General features: G+C 39.7%; 2 protein-coding genes across 2 annotated transcripts in view; one reads left to right on the top strand and one right to left on the bottom strand.

Annotated features, from left to right (window-relative positions):
* BZW2 (basic leucine zipper and W2 domains 2) overlaps positions 1-5,247 on the bottom strand; it is a 56,158-nt gene extending 50,911 nt beyond the window's left edge. Inside the window, exon 1 of the mRNA XM_008629953.2 lies at positions 5,223-5,247. The gene's annotated coding sequence lies outside the window, so the exon portion shown is untranslated. The remainder of the gene's footprint in view (positions 1-5,222) is intronic.
* ANKMY2 (ankyrin repeat and MYND domain containing 2) overlaps positions 3,850-7,068 on the top strand; it is a 29,532-nt gene continuing 26,313 nt past the window's right edge. The window contains exons 1-2 of the mRNA XM_017729371.1: positions 3,850-3,856; positions 4,546-4,548. The gene's annotated coding sequence lies outside the window, so the exon portion shown is untranslated. The remainder of the gene's footprint in view (positions 3,857-4,545; positions 4,549-7,068) is intronic.

Raw genomic sequence — 7,068 nt, 5'->3', positions numbered from 1 at the left:
ATCTTGGCAGAATATGGTGTTCAACAGCACAACACTGGGCTTCCATAGCACTGGCTGATGGTTTTGGGATCCTCAGGTCTAGTCACAAGAAACCACACATTAAGAAAATAGTCAAAGCAGACCTAAGACAAAAGAGACTTAACAACACAGGCTTCAGAAAGGTGCAGAGACATGGAAAAAAAAAGCAACCAGACTCAAACCAAATTCACATCAATATTGGCGCATACAAAGGTTGTAGATTGAAAAGAAACTCACCATCCCCTCTTCTAAAGGGCTGGCTTCTCCTCAAGCATTTAAAAGAAGTAACATACTTTGTTTTTCTAATTTTCTATTGCTCAAGGCATGAAATGGTAGTGAAAATAAATTACAAGCCCTGTACCTGCTAATGCTCAGTAGTATCTTCCCAAGATTTCACCCGTGTCTCATCAGAAGAAAAAATGACTAATGTATAACTTGAATGCTGAATGTATCTTCTCTCTTAAAAACATTTCTAGACAACTAGAGGATTTTATTTATGGAAACAAAACCTAAAATCAAAGGATCACTTGAGCTTGCAAATTACAAACCACTGAACTGCTTAGACTTCTTTTCTGCATGAAAACACATCTAATGAAAACACATGAGACAGTAGTTATTACAAGGAAGTACAACCCCAAAGCCATATTTAATTGTTCTGCCTGCAGTAGTTGAAAAAACTGTAGAAGGGTGTAACTCGTTGAGATTCAAGACATCACAGAAGATGCTTCCTTCCAATGTCCCTGGCTAACCTCTGTCCCAGACTGTGTCTAGCATTTCCTTTGCTTGACCTGTCTGTCCTCAGTCCTAATTCTCACTAGATGTAATCCATCGTCTTACAGGCTGAATAAAAGCAGTAATCTTTGTCTGCCACCATGAGTCTGCAAAAACTGTAAGTGATCTCTACACAAAACTTCTCCATCCAACCTAAGAATAGCTCAGATTTTGCAGAGCAAATCCTTATACAGAATGCCAAAATATGCCTATGTATGAAGGACTCCGTGAATTTTAAAATTCACTCTGAAGTTTCTGTAGTAGAAAAAAACCACATTTCTAATTTCAAAAGCTCTTAGACACATAGCAACTAAAAGCTCTCATAGACAAAGTAGGAATTACTACCGATTTACTTCCTGGAAGTATTTTCCTGACTTGCTGGAATTTAAAAACCAAAATATGTAACTCCATATTGGTTATTTGTTTTATATGGCATGTGTGAGGAAGGCTTTTTACTTTATTAAAACCAGCTTAGCAACAAAAACGTATCTAAAGATGGAGTGAGAACAGTCCTGCAATCTGATCTACATGAGCTGCCACTTGCACTTAACCATCCCCATCACAAACAGCAATCCAAGTTGGAAGGTTTACCAGCAAATTGTTACAAACATAGGAGTCCCCTGTATTGTGCTTGCACTATACAACCACATTTTACAGAAGACCAAAGATGTTAAACCCTGTAGTTCAAGTGTTTCATTCTGCTCTCAGCTGTACAGTATGCAAGAATGGTGAAGAGTACTACGGTGCAGTAAATATGGCCACCACACCACTGCACGTGGGTACTGGACTCTATTTTGCTTTTTGTTTTTACTTTTGCAGTCTCTTACAAGATCTACAGCTACATTTAAGAATTATGGTATGGCAAGTTCAAAAGGGTTTTCAGGCATGGCAGGGTATTACTGCACTCCATAGACTTCTCTCTAGGGAGAAAAAATAGGTTTTTTCCGTTTGTCAATTTTCCTCTCACACACCAGCATTACCTCGGAGTGACCCTTGAGTATTTTATTTATCTTTGAACAGATAATTATTATTTTAAATTAACATGTAAGTACTGTTGCAATTGAGGAGAAGATTCATGTTTAATCAGTAGTGGATCCCATGGAAAAAGAAACCATTTCAGAAATCAAATCTAGTCTAATGGGCAACCATGGCAGTTCACAGGTGATTTATTGCTCATGAAATATCAAAATGGAATTACTTCACCAGTACGCGCAGGCAGAGAGACAGATGTGGGTGACAGCCTACTGCCTTATGAGCAACACAGACACAGGAATTCTTGAATTTGCACAGGAGGAATGAGGACAGAAAATAAGCTGGGGAATAAAAGATGATGTCTCCTAAAGCCATCTGAATCTAAGAGCACACATCCATTCAATGCATGATCTAATTCCTCTGTCTTAAGCAATAACCTTAAGCCTACAAACAGGTATATGTATCTGCACATGACTGTAAGCAGAGTTTAAATAATCCTGTCTGGAGGTTAAAAAAATTACTCACTAATTAGATCTAATTAAATGTTTAACCCAAGTGCCTCCACCATTCTTCACCAAAAAAAGGTTTGACTGCCACTCACTAAATGCTGCTAACACTATTTTTCCCAGTATTGCACTCATGAATCTCCAAAAGCAGTACAAATTCTCTATGTGCTGTAGTTTTTCAATCTCCTTCTACACACAGATATATTTCCCCTGCAGCTTTATGTAATTTTATTTGCTTTATACCTCTGAAATTTTGAATTTATTTTAGAAACAGCCATCTGAAAAGCCATTGCAAATCAACTCTTAAGAAAAGCTGTGCTAATGCATTACTGGGGTATTGCTACCACTAGCAAAGCTTAAGTGGGAAAGAGCTTAATCTTGCAAAGGTGCTGAGGCACACCCTGACACACACTGCTCTGCTGTCACTAAACACACCTCAGTCTTTAACAGCAAAAAGCTACTTGCATGCCATCTCTTCCAAATATGGAAGTACCTACCTACATGGAATTCATAGGCATGAAACATTTGTTTAAAGCTTAGATTTCTTTTAATTCAATAAAACCACAGTGACCTAGAGCTTCACACAAAAAAACCCCGAAATATGTATTGTCTGAGCAAGTTGCTCATACTAGAACCATCTAGAACAAACAATTAAGAGAATATGAACTCGACCTCCAAAAGAACAATTTCTTTTTTTCCTGCGCTGGGTATATAAAGGGAGAAAGGGGCGCAGATATCCTATTTTGTTGTGAAAGCAATGCTGACCTTTTCAAAGGAAGCTTTTAATCAGGTAGCACAAATGCACATTCATCTAAGGCACTTACACTGCCCATGATCATCATCACAGTACCTGAACACCTCAAAATTTCTTCTTTTCACTGTTATTCCTCGCCCCCCTATGGGAAAATTCTGGTTGCCCTGGCATGAACAGCAGTTAAAGACATAAAAATAAAAGCATATGCTCAAAAATGAGCTTTGCAACCTATACAAATAAACTTGTGATCACTTTTCTTTAAAGAAAATTCTACAGGTGGCTGTTATTCTGTATATATTTTAGGTGCAAAACCACCAAGGCTGGCTCTGCTCAATCAGATCAAGTCTTGGAGCAAACCACCAACACTCAAGTTAAATCAGACTACTAAGCCCAGACAGGAGTACCTTATGGATGTTCAGCTCCCAAACTGGTACTTTCACACTGCTCTGACCTGCATTTCTTGCTGGAGAACACTTTTGGATGAGCTCACCTCAACTGTGCTCATCCAATAGTCTGGATCAGACAATCCTTTGGAGAATACTTTCGTGTCCTGCTGTCCCATATACATAAAATTCCTTCAAGTCAGGATTCAAGAGAAGATGAAGCAGGCGTTAAGCCTCATCTTGCCTGACTTTGGATACAGTTAGAGTCAAGTCCTGGGATTTGCTCCTAAAGTTCAAAGTATAGAGAAAACCTAGCTTTGTGCAAGGTCTCACATTGGTAGTAGGTGGAGATCTCTATCCAGGTTTCAGAGTAGCATCTCAGCTGTAGAGTACCTTGTGTGTAGCTATTGTGGATACACCACTTGTGTTCAAACACGTATCAGTGCTCGCCAGTTTCAGTTATTCTTTTGTGGTCTTATAGTCTACCCTCTGGTACAAAACAGGCTTAGCAATGTTGACAGATCATAACAAAGATCAAGTGGCTGCCCTGAGATCCAGAAACAGATGAAAGTTGAAAAAATGTCTCACTTAAAATAAAATAAAACCACTAAAGAAATCAGTTATACAATGCCAATCAGCTGGGCCGGTGGGGGGGTGGGGGGGGTGGCGGAAGTAACTTATCCACAGATTACTATTTGTGAGATCCAAGAGGAAAAAACAGAGGATGTTTCTAGCAATAAAAACCCCTTGAACTTGCATGAACTTGAATTGATCTAAATGAATAATCCTATTAGATCCTCTTAACTTTGGCCAGGATATAATTATAAGGATTGGAGACAGCAGGACCAAAACCCAGCGGGGGTCTGTCCGCAAGGCTCAGCTCCACTTGAAGGAGATTTCCTATTGCCCAGGGCATGCAGGAAGACAGAGCTAGTTTACAAAAACACTCTTGGCAACCATATGAAATGGATTTTACATTGGAATGACTCAATACACCTAAGACTTCAGCTTGGCAAAAAGACAATGGCAGGGGACACCACAGGTCTGTTAAGGCATGACTGCATGTCAAGGTTGAACAGGAACCAATTCCTCATTGGCTCCCAAAACTGGGAGCTGGAGATTGAACAAAACCATGAAGTAGCAGGTTTAAAAACAGGAAAAAAGAGGTCCTCTTTCAAGCAGTCAGGAAAGTTATAATCATGGGACGCTGCATACACACAATTTACTTAAATTCAAAAAGCCTACCAGCTACCTTAGGCCTTCAAATATAAAGACAAAGACACCACTTTTTGCTGAAGAAATCCCTAGCTGTGAACCAGTGTTCACATGGGAGCTAGGAAATATGTCATAGAAGTATGAGTACTCGTTTGACCTATTATTTTATTTTCCCCTGGATAAAATGTACTGGGTCAAACAGGTTTCTGACCGTGCCAGGCCAGGCACTGAAAGAGACTACAGAAACTTTGACCTCTGCAGAGTACATGGCCAGAATTCAGGCAACCCTCCAAGACAGAAGTGAAGGCAGGTCATTCGAGAGAAAACAGTGAAACCAGTTCAGCATTTCCTTTCCCTCTCTTCCACGTCCAAAGACTGAGAGTTTCATGGTGCACTCTCCAAGGCATAGAGCAGTCTCTTCTCCCCAAACTTGACCCAAGAAAAAGCTTATTGCTCTGTACATTCTCCCAAAATGAATATTACTTAATTAAAGAAATCCTTGTTATTTTCTTGCATGAATCTTACTCTTGACAATTGCACACAGGCACTTAGGATCACCTATACATTGGTAACAGTAGCTATCACAAATCCCCACAAGCATACCTCCAGGCACTAAAACCAGCAAACTGCTGGGGAAAAATGTCACCACTGGTTCCTGCTTCACAAATTACAAGTATCAGATGTATCACCTGATGAGGAAATAAGGAATTCTTAATATGTACACATATAATTTAAAATCTAAAAAATGTTCTGAATCACAGTCAGGTTAACATTTCCTTCTCCCACTGTAATACCCAAAATGTAAATTATTAATTACCAAGCAGTAATACCCACATCTTAAATATGTGAAACAAACAGATGCAGCAGATAAAAGAAAATGCATTAAGGGGCAAGACACAAAGGCACAGAACATACATTTTCATATTCCAGTTCCCTGCCCTGACACTGACTCCCTACACTGCCTTGAAAAAAAACCACCTGTTGCCTCCATGCTTCAAATTATGTTCGTAAAATGGAGGCAATTACACTTCATCATGATCTCACAAGCATAAACTGAAGATTGTGAAATGTCTGCATATGACAGGATTGAAGGTCATACAGAAGCCAGGTAAGAGCAAGAAGCATGTTTTAACTAGCACTGAAAGTATTTTATTACCCTTGCAGATGGAGCACTCCTGTAGCCTTAGTCACCAAGTAAGATCCAGTGAGGCTGCCAAGGAAAAATTGTGTTTGACTGTTCACTCTGTGATCTAGGGTGCGATGGCAATACTGACATTCTCATATTAAATAAAAGGAATGTAATATGCATACTTTTGTATGCTGAATGCACGACAGGTTTTGGGTGTTTTTTTTCGAATGCAAAAGGAAGCGTGAAGGCTCTCGTTATTTAACAGTGCCACAGAGATTATCGGGGCATTGTAGTATCACAAAATTTGTTCACAGCAGGTAAAATTCACACCCTGCAGCGAACCAACAAAAGACCACTTAAACCCTAATTTCAGCGTTCATGGTTGAGCCAGTGACATACTTCTGTTAGCACTACATGGGGATATTTTTCTGGATCAGAATATTAAAAGCACTTGTGCTTCAACAGTGTTTCCTTCAAGGCATTTTTGGTTTCCCACAAAAGAAGTCAAGGGAATCTGTTATAATCTGAACTCCAAACCAATCTCTTTTATTTACACTTGTTGATGCAAGTAAAACTAAACGGTGGTACGCCCCTGTATTTCCATAATTTTTAAAACCATGGAAACATACACAGTTTGGCTGTTTTGTTAAAACATAATTGTATCATATTTTGGATTTTTTACCCAAATAGTTATGAAGATACACTATATTCAGAGAGCATGCTCTTCTATGAGTGAGACTTCACCATTTCTGAAAGTCAGTCAACAAGTCATCAACAGACATCAAAACAGAGAACAAGATTAGTACTAGAAAGAGAAATTTCAGTATGTAAAGATTGAGAAGAGCTACAAGTACTAAGGAAAGAAAAAGTTCGGCTTGCTTATAAAGCTATGCCTTCAAAAATTAGTTACAAGGGAAAAATGGGTTCCTTAAAAGAAAGAATAAAAATATACATTGAAGAGTAGGGCAAAGGAGGGTAAAAGCACCAAGTACCAGAGTCCTGCTCTTTTCTCTGGTACAGGCAAAAATCAAGGATATTAAACCTCAGTCTGTCCCTTGGTGGGCATCTGCAGGATCGTCCCTGTGCCTACCGAGCTTCCGCTGGAATAGTGGAAAGTTGGATCTGTAACAAAGACTATTCTTCCACCAACAGTTTAATTTTAGAAAGGCGCCAACAAAAGGCACCGCTCTGAACACCCCGAGCGCGTTACTTCCCCCCCCGATCCATCAACGCCCGCTTCCTCCTGGAGACACGATGCCGTGGCACAACCACGGCTCCATTCGGCCGCTTTTGCCAAAAAAACCCCCCTTCCCGCCTGGA

Source organism: Corvus brachyrhynchos, unplaced genomic scaffold, assembly GCF_000691975.1.
Source record: "Corvus brachyrhynchos isolate BGI_N302 unplaced genomic scaffold, ASM69197v1 scaffold142, whole genome shotgun sequence".
NCBI classification, from domain to species: Eukaryota; Metazoa; Chordata; class Aves; order Passeriformes; family Corvidae; genus Corvus; species Corvus brachyrhynchos.
Note: the sequence above shows the minus strand (reverse complement) of the source record. Positions and strands in the feature narration are given on the sequence as shown.